The following is a 10,691-nucleotide window of genomic DNA, read 5'->3' as shown; positions in this document are numbered from 1 at the left end:
CCACTACAAATAGAAAAAAAGAGGCAACAATTTGCACAAGCTCACCAAAATTGGACAGTTGAAGACTGGAAATATGTTATCTAGTCTGATAAGTCTCGATTTCTGTTGAGACATTTAGATGGTAGAGTCAGAATTTGGCTTAAACAGAATGAGAACATGGATCCATCATGCCTTGTTACCACTGTGCAGGCTGGTGATGGTGGTGTAATGGTGTGGGGGATGTTTTCTTGACACACTTTAGGCCCCTTAGTGCCAATTGGGCATTGTTTAAATGCCACGGCCTACCTGAGCATTGTTTCTGACCATGTCCATCCATATATGACCACCATGTACCGATCCTCTGATAGCTACTTCCAGCAGGATAATGCACCATGTCACAAAGCTCAAATTATTTCAAATTGGTTTCTTGAACATGACAATGAGTTCACTGTACCAAAATGGCCCCCACAGTCACCAGATCTCAACCCAATAGAGAATCTTAGGGATGTGGTGGAATGGGAGCTTCGCGGCCTGGATGTGCATCCTACAAATCTCCATCAACTGCAAGATGCTATCCTATCAATATGGGCCAATATTTCTAAAGAATGCTTTCAGCACCTTGTTGAATCAATGCCACGTAGAATTAAGGCAGTTCTGAAGGGGAAAGGAGGTCAAACACAGTATTAGTATGGTGTTCCTAATAATCCTTTAGGTGAGTGTATATGTATAATCGTGTATAAATATATGGTATAAAAAATCATATATAATAATATATAAATAGATATATAAAGTTGATTGTTTAGGCTCCGCATGAAGTCAACTTTTGCTTGTGTCCAGCCAAGGAGGCCGGTGTCACCCGAGTAATTGCCAATGAAATGAATGTCAATGTTAACACCAAGCCCACTCCAGGTAATAAACACCTTCTCTGCACGAATATAGCACAAATCATCCTAAGCACCTACACGCTGTTTTAGTCTTAAGTAAGCGTAGTGTAAAACAGCACTCTTAAGAGCACGACATTTCGCGCATTGTGACTCGTGGGCCCAGCATTTTGTCACTCATGGTGTGCTCACACACAGCAGGAACATCTGCTCCCGCCGCGGCGGTAATTGCAGAGTTCAAGGCCGAGTGGCTGGATGATTTGATAGTGTTGCTATGGCACTGCTGTGATGTAGCTGCCGGATACTCGTCTGACACCGGTGGTCTTCAGCGATGGGCCCTGCCTCCCCGGTGTACAGAGGACAGGTGGGAGGGAGACAAGAAGAGTGAAAAATCTAATCGGCTTGCCGGGTTCCCCCCGCGCCCGAGTCGTGCCTTGTGGTAAAGGAACCTGCGAGAGTCTCCATGGAGATGGGTAATAGGATTGCAGCGCCACGTGTTTGAGAGTGTGCCTGCGGTCGCGGCCCCTGCGCGCTTACGACTGAGCACAGCTGCCTGCTGTTATTCTGACAGGTTTTTGGAGAGGAGTGTGAAGAAACTTCTACCGCCAGTGAGAAGTGGAGTGTTGAAGTTACCAGTGGGTTCATGCTTGGGGGGTTCCAAAAAATACCATGATATTATGCTCCTTTTACTGATGATACCATGAATATTATGACAGGGTGCATTTATGTAATTTTGCAGAATTTGCACACTTTTTGACATTAAGATGATGTCTTGATTTACCTGAATTACTATTATTAACAAGGCCGTTTCTAGCCATTTTGACCAAACACCTGTTGGCATCTCCTCAAACAAGATCATACAGTTTTACATGCAATATTACATACAAAAAAACAATAATCATGTAAAAATCATGTGATCATGTACTGTAATTAATGATCAAGTAGTACTGTGGGGCAGCTGGCTGTGCCCAGGTTGTGCTACCCTTTGGACCAGGGGTAGGCCAATATTTTTGACTCACATCAGGTTTTGAAATGCATTTGAGGAGACAAGAAAAATGTCCAAATCAACTCTCAATTATTAATTCAATTAAATTTTATTTATATAGCGCTTTTCAAAATTGGTAATTGTTTCAAAGCAACTTTACATTTATTAAAATCAGGGGAAAACACAGACAACATAAGTAGCAAAATACAGCAGCTATGAATAAACTTTACAAGTGAGCGTATTAATAATGTGACCTAAATAAGAGGGTGCTAAGTTAAGGCAATGTCGGCTGACTCCCCGGGTTGAAAAACCCCCTAGGAAAAAAACCTCCTGACTTTTTTAGCCAGGAGGGAAAAAGTCCTAGGAGGAAAAAAACCCTTGGGAGTTTTGGGAGTTGTGATTTAATATCTGCTCGGTTCCAGACAGCCTAGCTATTGCGGCATTAGTATATTACCCAGACGAGTTATGTGAATGCTTTGTTCCGTACAAGCTAACTATTGCGAGATAAGTACATTAACTAGACAAATTATGTGAATGCTTTGTTAAAGAGAAAAGTCTTAAGTTTAGACTCAAAGTGATTGACTGTGTCTGATTCTAGGACATCAGATGGCAAACCATAGAGCTTTGGGGCTAAGTAGGAAAAGGATCTACCACCTTTAGACACTTTTGATATTCTAGGGATAATTAAGAGACCAGAATTTGTGTACGTGATGGATTGTATTCTGATAGTAATTCTCTAAGATATGAAGGTGCTAGGCTTTGTATGTAATTAGTAGTATTTTAAATTGTATGCGATATTAAACTGGTAGCCAGTGTAAAGATGCCAATTAAAGTTGTACTAAAGTTATACATGGTTATTTATCTTTACCCTATTTTAAGAACACAAATTCATATTTTGGAAAAAAAAACTTTACCTCTACTCTTGTGCATATGATATTTACATCACAAAGTAATACATTTAGCATAGTAAGACGCATCTCTCATTTCATTTGCATTGAGCCATTATATGTACAGTCATCATCATGAGGAAAGTTAACCATGGCTTTATTTTTGTATTAACCATTATTTGTGCAGATAAATTACCATTTTATTACCATCGTTTTCATACAAAAAATACCATTGTTATTATGGTAAGAAAACAAAGCAAATTTGTGGTTAATACACATAAACTATGTTTACTATACTTTAATCATGCTTCATTTTCTCAAGTGCAAATCATCACAAGTGATTTCTTGATAATTACAACAAAACTGCAATACTGTAAGGGTGAATTCACTACAGTGGTTCAGTCTTTAGGAACGTCGAAATTACTGAGAAATGTTAACAGCAAGATGATGTAAAACTGTGTATTTCTTGTCAATTATCACCCTTTTGCAACTTAATGACGGAAATAAGTGCAGTTATGATAGCAAAATATGTGGGAGAGCATTGCTAGAATATAAATATATTGTATTGCAATATGTAGCCTTTCAGTATCAGTATTAAATCAAAACTAGACAACAGAGTTGTAAATGAAATGGTTTAATAACAGTGCTGACTTAAAGTTACAACTGAAATGGTTACACTATAAATGCATGAAATGGTAAATAAAAATAAAGAAGAAAAGCATAGAGAATCCAAGAGCAGAGCCCAAAGAAGGATGAGCGCAAGAAGAAGAAGAAGAGAGTGTAGACCCCCCAAACATAGTCTTTTATCCCCTTTCCTTGACCATGTGACTAAACCCAACATGATGCATTCAAACTGACCAATCAGAAGACCACCTTTAACCCTCACTGTATTGGATAAACAGCTATGCCAATAGTCTTAGATCACTGTCAGTGAGCACAGGAATGCAGATGGTACAGGACTCAGAACTTTGCTCATCCGAGGGGCACAAATTCAAAATAAGTGTTCAAAGTCGTGTGTTGCTTGTGTTTTCAAAATATGTGTTTGTTGCGTCATGTGAACCATGTGCATCACGTGTTTTGTCGAAATAAGTGCCTGCTGCACACATGTCAAAACTGTTTATGATTAAAGAGACGATCTCGTTCACAAAATACACGCAAGACACTCCCTTAACAGTAAACTCTGATTACGCATGAGATTATGCGAGTATCTGGCAAATTCGAGCATCTCTTTTATCATAAACCCTTTAGACGCATCTGCAGTAGGCACTTATTTTGACAAGACACAGGATCTCTCGACGTGCAGAACACATATTTTGAAAAAAGGAACTTCGCATCGAGCACCCTCGGAAAAAGAAGTCACCGGCCGCCACTGTTTGTTGCAGTGCTCATTTTTTACTCATTCAAGTCAGTGAAGCAGCAGTCGAAATGTATTTGCGCTCTTTGGTGCCCCCTGCAGCAGGTGACGCCATAGGCAACCCCTAGTTTGCCTATTCTTATGAAACGGTCCATTTAAAAAAAGAAAGGTTAAAAAAGTCTTCTTTACAGTGATGCCATAGAAGAACCTTTAAATCAAAATTTCTTCTTTAAAGTCTGTTGAACCTTTTCCCCTTGCATTGAACTTTTGTGGAACAGAAAGGTTTTGTGATGTTAAAGGTTCCTTTTAGATCCATAGTGCTGGGCAATGAACATTTTAGGAAGTGGATATGAATATCATGTTGGGGTAGGGACTTCAGGGGTTTTATAATACAGTACTGAAAAATGCAATAAAGGTTGGTAGGTTAGTGTAACCTTTTTAGTTGAAACTTCAGTGCCAGACAGCAGATGACTCCGGGCCGGATCCACACTGGATCAGAGTAGAAGTCGGCAGCTGGTGGCGCCCTAGGCGACCGCCTAGTTTGCCTATTCCTAAGAAATGGTCCATTTAAAAAAATAAAGGTTCAAAAAGTCTTCTTTACAGTGATGCCATAGAAGAACCTTTAAATCAAAATTTCTTCTTTAAAGTGTGTGTTGCAGGTTAACCACCACTGTCGATTAATGGGTACATAAATCACTCAAGATATGTGTATAATTTTTAAAATGTCTCAAAAATGGTCTTAAAGACCACTTTTTTTACGTTTTTGGTATTAACGTTTTTTTAACGCAATTCTGCGATGATGTCACGTTGGGGAGAAGTGGAGAAAGACTCAGCCAGAGCCATAGAGATAGATGAGACATTTATTGCTGTTTAATACTTACGTATATAATTTGGAAATCATATATACATCGTAGGAAATATATAATGTGTTATACTGCAAAGTTACCTTGCTAATTATTATTTATGATATATGTGGAGATAAATAAAACTTCGCAAATCTGCTGATTTGATCCATTCATGTCCTGACCACCAGGCTAGAGATTTTTAAACATCCTTAATCCACACTTACTAGTCTATCAAATAATATCTCAAATATATTGTTTTGTGAAATAAAAGGATGCTTTGTTATATTGTTTATAACGAATCACAAGATCATTTTATATGCAGCAGCAGGCAGCAGCAGTCAGCAGCTGCAGTATACTCGGATCCGACCGCATACATACTGTAATAAACAGGCGTTCGGTGGCTTTTTACATCACGACAGACTATGCCATTTGAGGAGGAACCGCTCATTGATCACCGTATTTTTATAAATCCTTTACATGTTTGGACCTGCCGAACAGGTTGAGCACTTTTATATACTTGGTTGAGCAGAAAGGCTGCTCAGTTTGACCAGCGGGCTGCGGGAACCGGCCGCACATCACACCGCCAGACGGTGTTGCTAATATAACTCGAAATGTATAGCTATTATCAGATCGGCCCACCGGGAAATAATAAAAAAGTTTCTGTAGAAACCTACTGGCTGTAAGAAAGTGAGTGCGTTTGGGTCGCTGGTCCCCGCGAACAGACGTGACGTGCTTCACTCACCTTCAAGGATTAGAGACATGCTGCCAAATCCGTTTGTGCTGAAGATCGCATAAAGTTACACCCATTTCAGGCAGGATCATGGACCCCCTCAAGCCAGCATGCACGAGTATGTTAATTGTTTGTTTACTTTCTACACGAAGATATGCTAACCTTATGCTATCTGGCTGTCTGCCTATCTCTCTATACTAGCCTACCCATCTGTCTGTCTATCTGTCTGTCTATCTATCTGTCTATCTATCTTATCTATGTATCTATCTATCTATCTATGTATCTATCTATGTCATGACTGGTTTCTGGGGTGATGAAGTAAGGACGCATGTGCAAAGTTCTTGGATAAATAAATAACATTTAATAATGACACTGAAAATCAAACACGAGAAAACAAGACAACGGAATCAGGTGAGTAAAACTTGAACACTAAACAGAGACAGGAACAGACAGGGTTGGAGTGAAAATCATCCGGCACAGGCTGACGGAACAAAGGCGTATAAATACAAACACAATCAAACATACAACAGGTGTGGTGTGTTGGCATAATTAGTCCATGAGAGTCCAGGTGAAACGGATAAGTGCAACACACAAAACATGTCACGGACTAGCCGTGACATAACCCCTCCCTCTACGAGTGGCTACCAGACACTCACATAAAAACAAAAACAAAAACAAAGTCTGGTAGCGAGAGTCCAAGGGAGGGGTGGATGGCTTGTTGACCCTGGCAAAGCCGGCAGCCGGGGACGAAACCAACAGGACGGTGGGCCGGACAGCGCCAGAAGAACCGGAGCGATCGCTCCGAGAACAGAGGCAGACGAATTACCCCCCTTCTGGGAATCGTCGACGATGAGGTGCCCCCCGGAAATCATCTCCCGTCCTCTCGCGGAAATGGGGACCCTCACTCGGTAGCCACCCCGGGGAAATGATCGGGCGTGGTCCGTTCCGGATCCCCCTACGAGCGGGACGGTGGTCCTCCGAGGGACTGTCGACGACGACTCAACCGTTGGGGGACCGCCTGGGCCGATCCTCCTCCCGCAGGCCCGCAGGAGCGAGCGATCGCTCACGGTGGTCCCCAAGAGACATCGGGGCCGATGGGGAATGAACCCCGATGTCACTACTCCCCCTCGACGAAACTCCTGGGGGAGCCGCCCTCCGTGAACTTGCTGCGTCCAATGCTGGCCGGATGATTCTGTCATGACTGGTTTCTGGGGTGATGAAGTAAGGACGCATGTGCAAAGTTCTTGGATAAATAAATAACATTTAATAATGACATTAAAAATCAAACACGAGAAAACAAGACAACGGAATCAGGTGAGTAAAACTTGAACACTAAACAGAGACAGGAACAGACAGGGTTGGAGTGAAAATCATCCGGCACAGGCTGACGGAACAAAGGCGTATAAATACAAACACAATCAAACATACAACAGGTGTGGTGTGTTGGCGTAATTAGTCCATGAGAGTCCAGGTGAAACGGATAAGTGCAACACACAAAACATGTCACGGACTAGCCGTGACAATCTATGTATGTATGTATGTATGTATGTATGTATGTATGTATGTATGTATGTATGTATGTATTATCTATTATCTGCGCTATCAGAACTGTACTTTACTCGTCTTTCTATAGTCATTCTCAATGCTCTCAAGGCGGCTTTGGTCAATTCACTCCCCAGCGTGACGTCATACAGTGCGTTGTGGGGGAAAGGAGAATCATTGCAAATTGCTGTACTTTTTCATACTTTTTCGGGTTTTGTGATACCCAACAACATAAAATACAATGGATAACAGTTTAAATGTTTATTATCAACAAGCAAATTGCACAAATTCGTTGAAAAATTTTACCTGCAAAACGCCCTTTAAAGTATGTTGAACCTTTTTCCCTTGCATTGAACTTTTGTGGAACAGAAAGGTTTTGTGGATGTGTATATGAATATAATGTTGTGTTAGGGGCTTCAGGGGTTTTATAATACAGAACTGAAAAATGCAATAAAGGTTAGTAGGTTAGTGGGACCGTTTAAGTTGAAGCTTCAGTCCCAGATAGTAGATGACTCCGGGCCGGATCCACACCGGATCCGAGAAGTCGGCAGCTGGTGGCGCCCTAGGCGACCGCCTAGTTTGCCTATTCCTAAGAAATGGTCCATTTAAAAAAAATAAAGGTTCAAAAAGTCTTCTTTACAGTGATGCCATAGAAGAACCTTTAAATCAAAATGTCTTCTTTAAAGTCTGTTGAACCTTTTCCCTTGCATTGAACTCCGGGCCGAAACCACACTGGATCTGAGCCAAAGTCAGCAGCTCCGTTGTGGATTCGGCCCGGAGTCGTCTGCTGTCTGGAGTAATACTTAAGTATTTAAAATATATGTAAAATAAAATCGATCCTTGTTAATGTGTATTCCAGGATGTCCTTGTATTCACCCACAGATGTGCATGATTAAGCTCTGAATATTCATTGATGGTACGTACAGTTGCAATCAAAATTATTCACGCACACACATACAAAAAACTACTATAAATATGTACATGCATAAAATATGACCTTTAATGAATATAATATCGAGCTTAAAGAAGTAAAGAGGTCATAATTGATTTTAGATGAGTAATATCAGTCAGTTGGTGAGCATTTCGTAGCAATGTTTGGTTTAGCGGTTTTACTAACTTCCTTCATTTCCATCCATTTCCACCATTCTGCCTTCTCTGTAAAATCTTTCCCTCCAGAGAAATGTCACTTATCCCTAATGTACAACATGACTGACAGGTAGACAGTGTTTTTGATTGGCTAGTTTTCTGATTGGCTAAAAAACAAGCTGTTTTTTGCTGTATACAGAGCCCAGGGCTGTCAGAGAGACAGGTTTGATTCCTCTGAACAACTATTTCACCCATATTTCTCAGGTGGTCGAGACATTTTATGCATGGTGTCCACAAAAACTGAATGCTTACAGCAACTTTGTATATTGGCATTTTGCAATGTTTTGAAACTTGGGTATCCAATTACAATTTAGATTCCTATAAGATCACTTTAAAGTTGGGCACCATCTAAAACAGTATATTGTTTTTTTCTGTGGACCAGACGGGCTGTATTTCTGTGCCTCTGTTTTCACAGTGTATACCAGAGTAAATGTGAAAAGAAATGTTATTGGGTTATCTGTGTTAGCACCATCTTGGCATTCTCACATTGAATGCACCTCTCAAGGGTACAAAAGCACCGTTCGCTATCTTGGGATTGGATTGGCATTCTGCCCGTCGATCTCCATCTCGTCCCCCATTGCCACCTGAGAGCGAGCGAGAAATCCTGGAGCTTCTGTGTTAAATCGATTCAATCGTATTGTGATTCATTCCACCCAAAGAAAATTACCGGCTGGCTCCTCTGTCTTTATAATTAATATCTAGCCAGTTCTTTAATGTGATGTTATTATTTATCTAGAAGCTTTTAAAGTAAAATTATTAGCCTGTTGATTTACATCATGCCACTGTGAATCATTGGATTACACCTGTTATTTTCACATCTATCTTGTCGAACGAATGTTGTAATGCTTCTCATATTTAATCCTGCAAGTAGATATAAGACACTGCACATTGTACTTCATATTATTTCATTTCATTGCTGGATTTGGCAGGAGAGTTTCTCAGTGAAGGCACACGGTGCCAAGGATTTGGATGGAAAATAATTTACAGCTGTGAAGTAAAACAGTTCCTTTACTGGTGCTTAAATGTAAATTTTAAATAAATATTATGAGATGAAATGATTGTAACCACTCGTGTTTAAGGTGACCAATCCAACACAGCAAGATGAAGTTTTAGCAGGAAGCATCTTTATGGATTTTATGGTCCACCTATCATGTTAACCAGTCCACAATCTCAAACTTGTAAAAATGGATGACTAATTACAGTGTAAACAACTCAGCCGGAGCTCACATCCAAATTGAAATAACCTTGAAATTACTTAACCTTGAAATAATGATCTGTGATTCAGGTTTTAATAACCACTTTGTTAAATCAAAGCTCTGTCTGTGAAAAACCCATTAGACCCGTTAGTAACAAACTACACAAAATAATATTTTTATTTTTAAAATGCATACTTGATGTGAGTTTGATATTAACACATAGTATACACGTTATAATTTATCTTGCTTGTTAATAGTGTAAGTAAATGTTGTTTTAACAGCATTTAACCTAGAAACTGTGAAACAGACTCGATCACAGAGTGCTGATATGATGCATCAGTGAAGTGAAAATATTCACAGCAGAGATGGACCATTAACCAGACAGATGCTCAGTATTGAATGTCTTTCTGAAGTCACAGCTTTCCTTCTGGGCTGAAGCTCTGTCACAGTGCTTGAACACAGGTAAATTACAGTATAGTCCAGCTGATACTTCACTAATGCCAACGACCTACGAGAGAAGATTGTTCGCCACTTAATTTCAAATGTCCTTAAAACACAAGCACGTGTTCAAAAACCATTGCCCATTTCCATTAGTTATGGAGATTGTAAATTTGTTTCCGGTTCCTTAAAGGTGCAGTGTGTAGATTTTAGAGGCGTCTAGTGGTGAAACTGTGATTTGCAACCAACGGCTCAGTTCAAAGCTCAACCCTCCATAGAGGAAGCTATGGTAGCCATCATTAGGACAGCCAGTGGGTCTCATTCACAAATAATTGCGTACGTTTTTCGTATTTATACGCACACTTAAACTTCTCACAAAAACTTTCCGCCTAACTCATAATATTATAATATAATCATGTAAATTTTATATATTAACATTATCATACACTATAGCCTAGTATTTGATTATAGTGTACGAGTGGTTTTAGGTTTTCCTGAAATTTTGAATACATTAAGAAGACAATTTGATACGAAAGTTTTTGTTGAATCACGATTTGTTCATGAAAACATCCGGACGCACATTTTACACACAAATTTATGTGTACGCATGCTTAATGAATGAGACCCATTATCTGAGACAACATAGTTCTGTAGTTTGTCTGTTTAGGGTAGGCTATTGTAGACAGTGCTGACCTGGGCCTTTTGGGG

This window comes from Misgurnus anguillicaudatus, chromosome 10 (assembly GCF_027580225.2).
Source record: "Misgurnus anguillicaudatus chromosome 10, ASM2758022v2, whole genome shotgun sequence".
In the NCBI taxonomy this organism is placed as follows: domain Eukaryota; kingdom Metazoa; phylum Chordata; class Actinopteri; order Cypriniformes; family Cobitidae; genus Misgurnus; species Misgurnus anguillicaudatus.
This window is presented reverse-complemented; position numbering follows the sequence as displayed.